This window comes from Apium graveolens, chromosome 7 (genome assembly GCF_009905375.1).
Source record: "Apium graveolens cultivar Ventura chromosome 7, ASM990537v1, whole genome shotgun sequence".
Taxonomy (NCBI): Eukaryota; Viridiplantae; Streptophyta; class Magnoliopsida; order Apiales; family Apiaceae; genus Apium; species Apium graveolens.
In genome coordinates, this window is record NC_133653.1 from 161,536,969 (window position 1) to 161,551,134 (window position 14,166).

Here is a 14,166-nt window from a genome sequence, read left to right on the forward strand (position 1 = left end):
TAATAATTCGAGAATCAAACCCAATTTACTATATGTTATTGAACTCCAAATTTAACATATAATATACCAAATTGACCAGAATCAAATTATCTACAATATGCAAGCATCAAATCGAAAAATAACATAAAAATCAAAAATTAATATTTAAACCCAAATTAATTCGAAAATAAATGAAATTATAGAAAAATACGAGATGATTCTGCAGTGAAATAGGCTATGGAATCAGATACTCCTTGAGAAATTTGTTTTGATTACTGGATATGTTAGGAATATGTTGTGTACTTGATGATTAGATTAACAAAACACCTTAGTAGATTCAACTTAGTTTAATTTGTAGCACTCGACGGATGATCAAATGTAGTCCTGACGGATGAACCTTATAGTCCCGACGGATGACCAATTGACATCCATCGAGTGAGTAGCTTATGTAATAAATAAGTATTGTAGCACATTTCTGCAAACAGCTTTGTGCAAAATCGGTATGAGTATATGAGTCATGTTGACTACTAGTGGATATGCAAAATAGGTTGATTAATTATAAATAATTGATGTCTTGTAATTCTGTGTAAGTGAAATAGAGTCAAGTGACAATAGCTACTCGACGGATGATCAACAAAGCTACCTGACGGATGATCAACAAAGCTACCCGACGGATGATCTACAAGACTCCCGACGGATGATCAAATTCAAATATCTGTTGACAGTGCCAACACAGTCACATGCGTCGGGTGTTTGCAAAAGGGTGTTTAAGAACAAAGAAGCATTACCATTTTAATGCAATTGTGAAAATATTCAAAGATCCAGGAACAGAGTAGTGAATCAGCATGAAGTTAGACTAGATATACTTTGTTTTATTATCTTGTCCTATTGTTATGTAAACTTGGTGATATATAAACCAAGTGTAAATAGTAGAACAATTAACTAAGCAAACACATTTCAAAGGGAGATAGAAAAAGTTTTACTTGTTAAGAATCTCTCTGTAGTTTGATTGTTCAACTTGTAAAGCAGATGTAAGCCATTTGAACTTCACAGAGTTCTCATTGATATATATATATATATATATCACAGAGTTCTCATTGATATATATATATATATATATATATATATCTGGTGGATACTTTCAAATCCACCAGAAAGTTTTAAAAGCATTTGTTTTTATTACTCTCATATTTTATCAAGCAAGAACAATTTAGTTTTGAAGAAGTTTCCATAATTACATTCAACCCCCCTTCTGTAATTCTTGTTGTATTTTTAGGGACTAACAGAGTATAAAAATCTGATTTAAATAAAGCCCTTAAATCTCTGTTTGATTCTCAAGAACGCGATGAATTCTAGGGTTTTCTCTGAAAATTATATATTTTTACTATCTGATAATGATTATCTGTGAAAAATAAAATACTGTAAAGGTTATTTATATTTACGGAATATGGGTACCCCGTTGGATCATATCATATATAAAATTAGAATACTTAATCGTTAATTATTAATAAAACTGATCCAATTCGGTACCAGTTTTGGGATAATTATCAAAACCATGTTTTTTTGTAATTACGGGCATGGTCTCAGCGCTTTGGTTACACGAATTACGAGAATATAATATAATAGTTTAATAAAAAAATCATGTTTCTCAAAAATACGAGTTTTATCGATTTACCGAAACGAATATTGTATCAAAAAATTTGCACCGGGACCCGCACGGGTAGAACCGTACTCCAGATCGAAAAAGTCAAAACATGGGAAATGCTCAGAATTATCATATTAGGTTAGAAAGGAATTTTTCCGAGACTTTCGGGTTGTAAAAATGTAAAAATGATTGAAGTTAGATGGTTCCAATTATACAAAATATTATATAATTACTCGGAAAATAATTTATTAAATCCATAAAGCCTTTGTAAAATCATATTACAACATATGTATTAATAGAAAAATATCAAAAATATCTATACTTTATTTTGGACATATAAAAATTAAAATACTCAAATTTTACCATATTCAAACATCCAAACACAAATACCACTCAACATATAATTTACCAAAATTCACATAATAATCACATAATATTTATTTATTGACACAAATAATTACACGATATATCCCGGATATTACATCTTTCCCCCTTAAAAGGATTTTGTCCTCAGAATCTCCTAGGTAAACAAAAGAGGGTACTTTTCTCACATATCATTTTCTAACTCCCAGGTTGATTCTTCAACCCTTGGGTTTCTCCATAATACTCTAACTAGCTTTATAACTTTGTTCCTTAACACTTTCTATCTCCTTCCTAGAATTTTTGTTGGATTCTCTACAAATAATAAATCTGCATGGAGCTCTATCGGCTTGTACTCGATTACATGCCTAGAATCTAGATTATACTTCTTAAGCATTGACACGTGAAAGACATTATGAATGTACTCCATATGCGGGGGTAACGCCAATTCATAAGCAACCTTGCCGACACGCTTCAAAATTTCTAAAGGTCCAATATATCTAGGACTCAGCTTTCCTTTCTTTCCAAATTTAGACAATCCTTTCCACGGGGACACTTTCAACAATACTAAATATCCGTCTTCGAATTCCATATCCTTCTTGGATTGATCTGCATATTTCCTTTGACGATCCTGCGCTACAATTAAATTTTTCTGAATAACTTCAAAAACTTCCTTTGTTTGTTGCACCAACTCAGATCCAAGTATCTTGCATTCTCCTACCTCATCCCAATATACTGGTGATCGACATTTGCGTCCATAAAGATCTTCGTAGGGAGGCATTCCGATACTGGCGTGATAACTATTGTTATAAGCAAATTGCACTAAGGGTAAATGCTCTTCCCAACTTCCTTTGAAATCAAAAGCACAAACACATACCATGTCTTCAATTGTCTTGATCGTTCTTTCACTTTGACCGTCAGTCTGTGAATGATAAGTTGTACTCATATTCAACTTGGTTCCCAACCATTCCTGACTTCTCCAAAATCTTGAATTGAATCGTGGATCTCGATCAAATACAATAGACACATGGACTCCATGACGTATTACTATCTCTTTCGAATACATGTGAACCAACTTGTCCATTGAAAATATTTCATTAATAGGTAGAAAATGAGATGACTTAGTTAGAATGTCCACTACAACGCAAATGGCGCCATGGTTCGCTTTCGTCCTTGGTAAACCGACTATGAAATCCATATCAATATGCTCCCACTTCCACTCTGGAATCTCTAATATGTGCAAAAATCCATAACTTTTTGACACATAAAACATTTTCTAACGCATTCCGTAATTTCTCTTTTCATGTATGGCAACCAATAATTCTCCATTAAATCTCTATACATCTTGGTACTCCCTGGATGGATTGAATACTTTGAATTGTGAGCTTCCTTTAGAATTTCATTCTTTAACTCTGTCACTGGTGGAATCCAAATTCGGGAAGAAAATCTGAGAATACCTTGATCATCCTTTTGAGTGCATAACTCTTCTCCTACCAAACGATTGGTATCCTGGTCCATTATTTCTTTTTGACACTTTTTTATCTTCTCTAACAACTCAGGCTAAAAAGTTATACTATACATCTTTGCTTCATTAGGATTGCAAATTCTGATCTCCAATTTCAACTTCTGAAATTCCTTATATAATTCCTCGGGTACTTTCAACACATTCAGTCTCTCCTTTCTGCTTAATGCGTCTGCACTACATATGCTTTTCATGGGTGTTAGTTAATCGTACAGTCGTATTCCTTGATCAACTCCAACCACCTTCGATGTCTCATATTAAGTTCCTTTTGCGTGAATATGTACTTCAAACTTTTATGGTCTATATAAATCTCACATCTTTCTCCATATAGATAATGTCTCCAAATCTTCAGAGCGAATACTATTGCTGCTAATTCCAAGTCATGAGTAGGATACTTCTGCTCATGAGGTTTTAGTTTTCTAGACGCATATGCAATAACTTTATCGTGCTGCATCAAAACACAACCTAATCTCTTATGAAAAGCATCATTATAGATTACAAAATTTCCTTGATCATCTGGAAGTGACAAAACAGGTGCCCTAATCAGTTTCTTCTTCAATTCTTGAAAACTTTCTTCACACTTTTCGTTCCATATAAACTTTTCATTTTTCCTGGTAAGCTTCGTCAAAGGTGTCGCAATCTTTGAGAAATATTGAACAAATCTTCGATAATATCCTGCTAATCCCAAGAAACTTCTCACTTCTGTTGGTGTTTTTGGCCTTTCCCAATACATAACAGCTTCAATCTTCACTGGGTCTACTTTATTTCCTTCATTACTGACTATGTGTCCTAAGAACTGAACTTCCTGTAACCAAAACGCACAATTTGAAAATTTAGCATATAACTTGTCCCTTCTCAAAATTTCCAAAGATATCCTTAGATGCTCCGCATGGTCTTCTGTTGAATTCGAGTAGATTGAAATATCATCTATAAACACAATGACAAACTTGTCCAAATATTCTTTAGAAATTCTATTCATCAAGTCCATAAATGTTGCTGGGGCATTAGTCAATCCAAAAGACATCACTAAGAATTCATAATGACCATACCTTGTTCTGAAAGCTGTCTTTGGTATATCTTCAGGTCTAATCTTCAACTGGTGATATCCGGATCTCAGATCAATCTTAAAAAAAATACTTGGCTCCTTTTAATTGGTCAAACAAATTGTTAATTCAAGGTAATGGATATTTGTTCTTGATAGTAAGCTTGTTGAGTTCCCGATAGTCGATGCATAATCTCATGCATCTGTCCTTCTTTTTAAAAAATAGTACCGGTGCACCCCATGGGGATATACTGGGTCTAATTACTCCTTTTTCTAACAACTCTTGCAATAGCTTTGCTAACTACTTCATTTCAACTGGAGCCATTCTGTACGGGGACTTAAATACCGGTTCCGTTCCAGGTGCTAAGTTGATTGCAAATTCAATTTCTCTTTCTGGAGGAAGTCCTGGTAACTCGTCTGGAAACACGTATGAAAACTGATTGACTACTGGGATATCTTCAAGTTTTGCTGGCTCCTAATTTCTATCTATCACATAAGCAATGAAATGCTTACATCCTTGTCGCAGTAACTTCTTAGCTTGAATCATCGTTAAGAACTTCTTTACTTGCCTCTGACTTTTAAACGTCACAACTTTCTCGTCCGACGTCTTCAAAATTACCTTCTTATTATAACAGTCTATCTGAGCATCGTGCTTAGAAAGCCAGTCCATTCCTAGAATGACGTCAAATTCTCCTAACTTAATTTGTATCAAATCAATATAAAATTTATCACCAGAAATCTCAATCTCACAGTCTGTACACACTTGGTTAACAGATACATGCTCTTGATTTGTTAATTCTACAGTCATAATCCCATTTAACAATTCAACTTATCAACAAAATCTTGAGAAATAAATGATCGAGTTGCTCTCGAATCTACTAACACTTTGGCACATAAAGAATTCACAGTAAGCATACATGCCTCAACATCAGTTTCCTGAATATCATCCTTCACCGATATATCATAAACTCTACCTCTAGGAGGTTCATTCACTATTGGAGTAGATCCCATCATTTTCTGTGCATTATTGACTGGGGCTAATGTCTTATAATCCCTGGCTATATGTACTGGCTTTCCATACTTGAAGCATGTAAATCTAATTGCTGGAACCTTTCCCTCTTGATTCCTGGTAGGTTGATCCTTATTTGCTGGCTCTCTGGCTGGTTGATCATGGTACTCCCTTGAATAGTGTTCCTTATGGTTACATCTATAACATACCACATTTAACTAATTACAAACTCCTCCATGTTTCTTTCCGCATACCTGGCATTCTGGTAAAGCCGGCCTCTGCTGATTTGGCTGATTTCCAGTGGCTGGACGGTTGCCTTGTTCTCTGTCGCCTGCATTTTGCTTTCTGAAATTAAAATTCCTTCCTTGCTGAAACTTGGCTTTCTTCTGATTAAAATTTGGAAACTTCCCTGCTTGTGAACTGTCCTTCATTTCCTTCAAACTTTCTCTTCTTACTCTCCCTCTCCTTCTGTCACATTTCACTTTCTGTCTCCGCTATCATAGCCTTCTATACCACTGCTGCATATGTGTCCAACTCAAATATAGCTACCTTCCCTTTGATCCATGGCTTAAGACCTTGCTTAAATCTCTTAGCTTTCTTCCTTTCAGTATCCACATATAATGGTACAAACCTGGAAAATTCCTCAAACTTACTTTCATAATATGCTACTAACATATTCCCCTGTTTTAGCTCTAGAAACTTCAATTTCATTTGATCCTGAGCAAACTGAGGAAAATACTTTTCTAGAAACAGTTCCTTGAATCTATCCCAAGCAATAACATCCATACCTTCAAATGTTCAACAGTTTCCTACCAGTTGGTGGCTTCATTCTTCAAATAGTAACTTGCAAACTCAGTTTTCAGTTCCTCTCTCCCCCTGACTAAAGAAAATGACTTCTCAATCTCCTTTAACCAAACTCTCGCTTCAATTGGATATAAAAAACCTTTGAATTCTGGTAGATTCACCGCCTGAAAAGTCTTAAAATTTACCTAAGGATTGGTCTGTCTCTGTTGTTGTTGAGTCAAGTTGATTGTTTGTTGAGCCAAGATTTGAAGAATCTGGGCTACAGTTGGGTCTATGGGACCTGGATTGGCATCCTGATTATTATTGTCTTGGTTGTTGTTGTTGGTTTCTTCATTCTGGTTGGTAGAACGTATTTCTTCTGGGAGGCATTATTCTAGTAAAGAATCAAAGACCTTATTTAGCTTTTAAATAAAATCCTTTTTTATGAAATGTTTTTGTAAAACATAAATATCTCTTCTTGAAAATATTTGTAGTTGTTGAACTAAGTAAATTGCATGCTTCTTTACAGAATGTAAACGATGAAGGGAATAGGGTACATGTTATCGCAAGAGTTTATAATTGGTGCAGTAATTAAAGTAAGATAGAACAGATGCAGTAATGTAAATGACAATGCTCGAAAAGGAAAGGTACTGCTATATATATATCAAAGTTTGGTAGTATAAGCGTGAAAATGCTTCAACAAAAGCAAAAAGGTACAACAGGCCTACACACTAGTCAGCAAGTCTAGTCTATATCTACAAACCAAAAGTCTGCTGATACACACTACACACTAATATACATATAAAAACTGTCACCACATCTCTGTCATCTAGCTTCATGGCAAATCTGGACCTCCGATCTCCTCAAGCTCTTCTAAAACCCACTTAGCCCACTCCACAAGAATGTCAGGGGTGATATCCTCATGGGTAGCTCCATTTATACTAACACCAGCTCCTCTCCGAAACACCTGAATCCTCTCTCTAAGCACTTTCTTCTCTCCTGATATCTCTGGTACGCATGATATGAAGTAACTCCTGGATCTGTTCTCGTAGATGCTGCTGCTCCAAAAGACAAGCCTCAAACTGATAGTATGAAATAGGGCGTAGAGTACACTGGAAAGATGAACCCACAACTGGATGTCCGGTAGAGTCAGAATCAGCAGGTGGGGATCCTCGAATGAGTGGTCTCATACTAGGGGGTGGAATAGCTCGTAGTAGTGCAGCCTTCACAATATGAGGTAATATAGCTAACACCGGTGGAAGAGCAGGGCGTGGATCAGATGACGGTCCTCCAACTGAAGGCTCGGAATGATCAGATGGTATATGAATGATAGAAAAATGCTATCACTGCTATCTTAAAATCACATGCCAAGATAAGAATCTCGAATCACAACACGAATCATACCAAAACCTAGTATACAGTCGCACTCATCCAGTCGACGTCCTATCTTTCTATTTCTTACTCCTAATCCTAACCCTCTACCCATTCTCGACAATCTATGCTTGTGTCAGTGACTTATAACTTGTAGCTCTGATACCAAACCTATGACGCCCTCCAAACCTGGGTTAGAGGTGGGGTTCACCATATACACACACATATTATATAAACCTGTTTATGAAAATAATATATACAATAACCATACTTACCATAACCACGGATCGTAACAGGTTAAATTATGCACACAAGCCACAACATTATATAGATTACAAACGTACCAAAACCCGACTAGTTTAACTTACATCTGAAAATAAGACATTCTTACAAACTTTCAAACTCAAAACTAAAACAAAAGTCTTCAGCTAGCTTATTCTGTTTCAACCTGGAATTCTAGCTCGCACACTTGTCCGGGGATCCTCGCTACCAGCAGTTTCCTTCTTAACTGGAAAAAAACATAAACAGATTAGCAAAAGTGAGCTAACTAGCTCAGCAAGTCACAGTGACAATACTGAGATTAAACAATAATCAAATAAAATAATTTAAGGAATTAAGTTTCTTGTTAAGCAATGGTTAGAATTGGATATTCACTTTTATTTTAAAAATCAAGGTTAGGCTGCTAATCAGTCACGCACTAACCTCGAACAAGGCATAAAGCTCTGCTCTATATACCTGATCCAAGGCACACATTGGCCTAATACGACCAGAGATCTAGTCTGACCATGAATATGGTCCATATTTAGAAAACAGTCTATTCCTATAATAATAACAGAATAAACAATGTAAATTAATAAACATAATCATAAACAACATTCGTCTCAAAGCATAAGGTGATTCATAACACTATAAAGGTATAACAAGATGTATATAAGGATTGGCTTCCAGCCTATAAAAGAATCAGATAACAGAAGAACAAAGGTTTAATGGGTACAATAATTAGTCTGCTGATGTAGAAGGTATGAAGGGTTGTAGGTTAAGGAAATCCAGATCAGTGATCCGTATATGGTGCATATGTATTTGTGGAGTAGTATCATATATATGTGGTTCGTATCCGGGAATTCAATGATTAGTGGTTTACAAGGAATAAAGCTTACTGCTAAAAGATGAACAAGTAGAATCAGGGTTTAGGGTTAAGTACTTCAAATCACTTGCAATATAAAACAGAATTATTTCAAATACATATCAAGATGGTTCAAGAATTACTTGCCTTATCTCAACTGGCTTTCACTTCACTTGCGCTCGTCTATTGTTTCTATTCACTGACTATCTGCTTTCCCTTTCTATGCCTCTCTTCCTCTTCTAGACATCACAAGTATCTATCAATACTCATTCTCACTTTATTTTATTCGTTATAAGCTTCTATCTACCCTTCGTTTAACCCAAATCCGACGTACGGATTGAACGTTACGACGAAAATCGTCAAACAATAAACACATAAGCATATTATATATTAATCAGATCACATATATAGAACATATAACGTAAGATATTCGATAAAATAACTTTTTAAAGAAGGTTCGGGGTTAAAATGATTTTCTGGGTAATTAATACGAATTTTTGAACATTTTTCGGAATTAAAACAGATAACATAATCATTTTATAAATAAATAACAGGGTTCGAATACCCGAATCTGACTTTAAAATCATTTAATAATAATTATCGAGCCTTGAACATAATTTAAAATAATGTTTTAAAGCTTGAAACTATTTTTCGGAATTTTTAAATCAAAAGAAATAATTATGATAGGGATAAATAAATTATGTTTGTATAATTAAATACTGTATTAATTATACAAACTGTGGGCTGCCAGGCCCAATAAAAAGATATATGATACTCAGACCAGAAAGGTTAAGCCTGATGGACCAGATCAGGCCTGATGGAATAAAAAAGGCCCAAAAGCCCTGATTATTAATTAATTTCGTAATTAATTAATAAGGGACAAATCAGATGTTGAAAAGAGTCCCGATAAGGATATAAATCCTTGGAGATTAGCCTCAAGGGGACCTAAAAGGATAAGGAATCAGTTTCCTACTATCTAGGACTCCAAAGTCCATTCTAATTATGAGACTTGCCCACCAAGTCTCCTATACCAAGTCCAATTCAAGGACTCCCAACATCTATATAAGGGGTCTCACCCCCACCAATCAGAACTACGTTTTTTGGCTTGATTCTCTAATTCACAGAGATACGTAGGCATCTCGTAAAGGCAGATTGAGTCACGAAACATGAGAGCAGCCATTAAAGGCCTTGAGCTCCCGAATCTTAGTATTAAATACAGCAAGTAATAACCTTGGTTTTTTATCCATAACATTTGGCGCCGTCTGTGGGAAACAACAACAACCATGGCGAGAACACGGAGAACAATTGGAGCTCTAGAGGAAGGAACACCATTAGAGGCAACCCAGGTGATTTCATCAACCGTGGAGGTTCCTCCCCATTCAACTTATGCATCTACTCAGGGGGAAGCCCAGACAGGGGCAACTCATCCTCAGCCACAAGGGACAACTCCCCCGACTATTCAAGGTACGAATCCTCAAGTTCAACAAATACATATACCTGTGAATTCTCGACCCGTCGGGTATGAATATTCAACTATTGTTACTACTAACCCCCCTTATGGGATGCCCCTTCATCCTGAGGTTGGAGGAAGCGGATACGCTGGGCGAAGCGAAGCACGAGGGCGGTCGCCCCCCTATATACGAGGTTTGGATCCTATCCCTGAGGATCGGGAATTTTCTGGTCCATACACTGAGAGAGACTCCGAATCTTCGGATGATGAAGTGGCCCCGAGAAGGAGGCGTCCTGGAAAAGAGCCAATGGCCGATGGAAGGCAACGCCCCCAAAGCACCCCAGGGGCGAATCCCCAAGAAGTGCAGGAAAAGATCAGGGCTCATGAGGCTGAAATCCAAAGGCTGAGGCGTGACTTGGAGGCTCACCAAGCCACCAGAACCCACATACCTCCTAGGGGGAGAAATCCTCCTCCTATCATAGACCTGGATGGTCCGGTAAGAAGAAGGGCTGCTGTCCCAAGAACTGATCCAAGCAATCTCCTTCCCCTTGGAGATCCTGATGATCCAACTCCACCCTTCACAGAAGAGATAATGAATGCCCATATCTCAAGGAAATTCAAGATGCCCACTATCAAAGCCTATGATGGCACGGGAGACCCCGCTAATCATGTTAGGACATTCTCTAATGCACTGCTGCTGCAACCCGTGAACGATGCTATAAAATGTCGGGCCTTTCCTCAAACCCTGTCGGGTATGGCTCAAAGATGGTACAGTCACCTACCCCCAAATTCTATTGGATCATTCAGAGAATTAAGTCAGGCTTTTATTAAGCAATTCATCAGTGGAAGAGTCCATGAGAAAAGTTCAGCATCTCTTATGAGTCTTGTGCAGGGAGCTAAGGAATCCTTAAGAGATTACCTGAATCGTTTTACAAAGGAGGCTTTAAAAGTCCCAGACCTTGATGATAAGGTAGCCATGATAGCACTGCAACAAGGAACTAGGGATGAGTTTTTCAAGATGTCTTTGGCCAAACGACCCCCTGAGAGCATGTTGCAGCTCCAAGAGAGGGCAGGGAAGTATATCAAGGTTGAAGAAAGTATGAGGAAGACCGTAGTAAGTAATGAGCCCACTGGAGGCAAGAAACGAAAAACTGATTTGGAGTATATCGCTAAGGACAAATATACTAGAACCGAACAAAACCCTGATTCAACCCCCAAGAAGGGAGGACCTGGGCAAAAGTTCACTGAATACGCTAAGTTGAATGCTCCCAGAAGTCAGATTTTGATGGAGATTGAGAAAGACAGAGATATTCGCTGGCCTAAGCCCTTGAAGGCTGATCCCGCCAAGCTAGATAAGGGCAAGTATTGCAGGTTTCATAAAGATGTTGGCCATGACACCGATGAGTGTAGGCAATTGAAAGATGAAATTGAGTTTTTAATTCGAAAAGGAAGATTGAACAAGTATACTGGAGATGGAGGGGATAGAAATAATAATGGAAGGAAGAACTTTGAAGATCGTAGGAGGGACCAAGACGATCAGGGGCGAAACCCCCAGCCTAGAGGACCAGTTATAAATACCATTTATGGAGGGCCGAGACCTCGAGGGCCTGTGATAAACACGATCTTTGGAGGTCCAACTGCTGCTGGATTGTCCAAAAATTCCAGAAAGGCATATACTAGAGAGGTTATGCATATTGTTGGAGAAGCCCCGAAGAGGGCCAGGACAGAAGTAACATTGGCTTTTGATGATTCCGACCTAGAGGGTGTGAAGTTTCCCCATGACGACCCGCTGGTCATAACACCAATAATAGGAAATAGCCCGGTTAAGAGGGTCCTTGTGGATAATGGTGCTTCTGTGGATATCTTGCTCCACGACACCTTTCTAAGGATGGGGTATAACGACTCCCAGTTAACACCAACCGACATGCCGATATATGGATTTGCTGGAGTAGAATGTCCTGTGGAAGGGATAATCAAGTTGCCAACCACCATAGGTACGGAGCCAAGGCAAGAAACGCAGATGCTGGATTTCGTAGTGGTAAAGGCTAGTTCAACTTATAATGCTATCATGGGGAGAACAGGGATACATGCCTTCAAGGCAGTCCCCTCTTCCTACCATTCAGTCATGAAGTTTCCCACCCGAAACGGGATTGGAGAAGAGAGAGGAGATCAAAAAATGGCTAGAAGCTGTTATGTGGCCTCTTTGAGGGCAGATGGAGTCGGGGGGCAGGTTCTTCCTATTGAAGATATGGATGTTCGAGAAAATGATGAGAATAGAGGAAGGCCAGCAGAAGAATTGGTCTCGGTTCCTTTATACCCCGAGAATCCTGAGAGGACGACTTTCATTGGAGCCACATTAGAGGAGCCCCTTAAAGGGAAGTTAGTGAAATTTTTGCAAGAAAATAGTGATGTGTTTGCATGGTCAGCAGCTGATATGCCAGGCATAGACCCGGAGTTAATTACTCACAAGCTAAACGTAGATCCAAGCCGGAAGACAGTGAAACAAAAGAAAAGAAATTTTGCCCCGGAAAGACAAGAGGCTATAAAGCAGGAAGTGGAAAAGCTCTTAGAGGCTGGATTCATTGAGGAGATTCAATTTCCGGAGTGGTTAGCAAACCCTGTAATGGTGAAGAAGGCTAATGGAAAGTGGAGGATGTGTATAGACTTCACCGATCTGAATGATGCATGCCCCAAAGACTGTTTTCCGCTGCCTAGAATTGATACTTTGATTGATGCTACCGCTGGACATGAGATGCTGAGTTTCATGGATGGGTTTAGCGGATACAACCAGATCAAAATGCATAAGGATGACATTCCAAAGGTATCATTTATCACTGACTTTGGTGTTTATTGTTATCTTGTTATGGCGTTTGGTCTCAAGAATACAGGAGCCACCTATCAAAGGTTGGTGAATAGAATTTTTAAGGATCTTATTGGTAAGACTATGGAAGTCTATGTTGATGACATGTTAGTCAAGAGTCTAGTAAAGACTGATCATATAGCCCATTTAAGGGAAGCTTTTGAGGTCCTGAGGTACCACAAGATGATGTTGAATCCGACGAAGTGTGCTTTCGGAGTAGGATCTGGAAAATTCTTGGGATTGATGGTCTCGAAGAGGGGAATTGAGGCAAATCCCGATAAAATTAAGGCGATCCTGGACATGGAACCCCCCAAAACTGTCAAGGATGTTCAGAAGCTCACAGGAAGGGTTGCTGCGTTAGGACGATTCATCTCCAAGTCAGGAGACAAGTGCTTGTCATTTTTCAAGTCACTGAAGAACATCAAAGACTTTGTATGGAATGAGGAAAATCAGAAGGCATTTGAAGAGTTAAAGAAGTATATGGGCCAGGCCCCGTTGTTGGCCAAGCCAGTTCTGAATGAAGTTTTATTTTTGTACTTGGCTGTTTCAGAGAGCGCCTTGAGCGCCGTGTTGGTTAAGGAGGAACGGAAAGTCCAGAAACCCGTATACTATGTCAGCAAAATTTTGCATGGTGCTGAGTTGAATTATTCAGCCATTGAGAAATTCGCTTTAGCCTTGGTAATGGCTTCAAGAAAGCTGCGTCCTTATTTTCAAGCTCACCAAATTGAAGTGCTAACAAATCAGCCACTGAGAAATATCATTCATAGTCCCAAGGCAAGTGGGAGACTGATTAAGTGGGCAATAGAGTTGGGAGAGTTCGATCTCAAGTATAAGCCACGTACGGCCATAAAAGCCCAGGCACTAGCTGACTTCCTGGTGGAATGTAACATACCCAACCAAGAAGTCGGGGGGCAGGAAGATACCATACCTCAAGACAAGGGAGTCGACAATGGGGACAAGGAGAAAGAATATTGGGTTCTCTATTTTGATGGAGCATCAAAAACAAATTCCAGTGGAGCAGG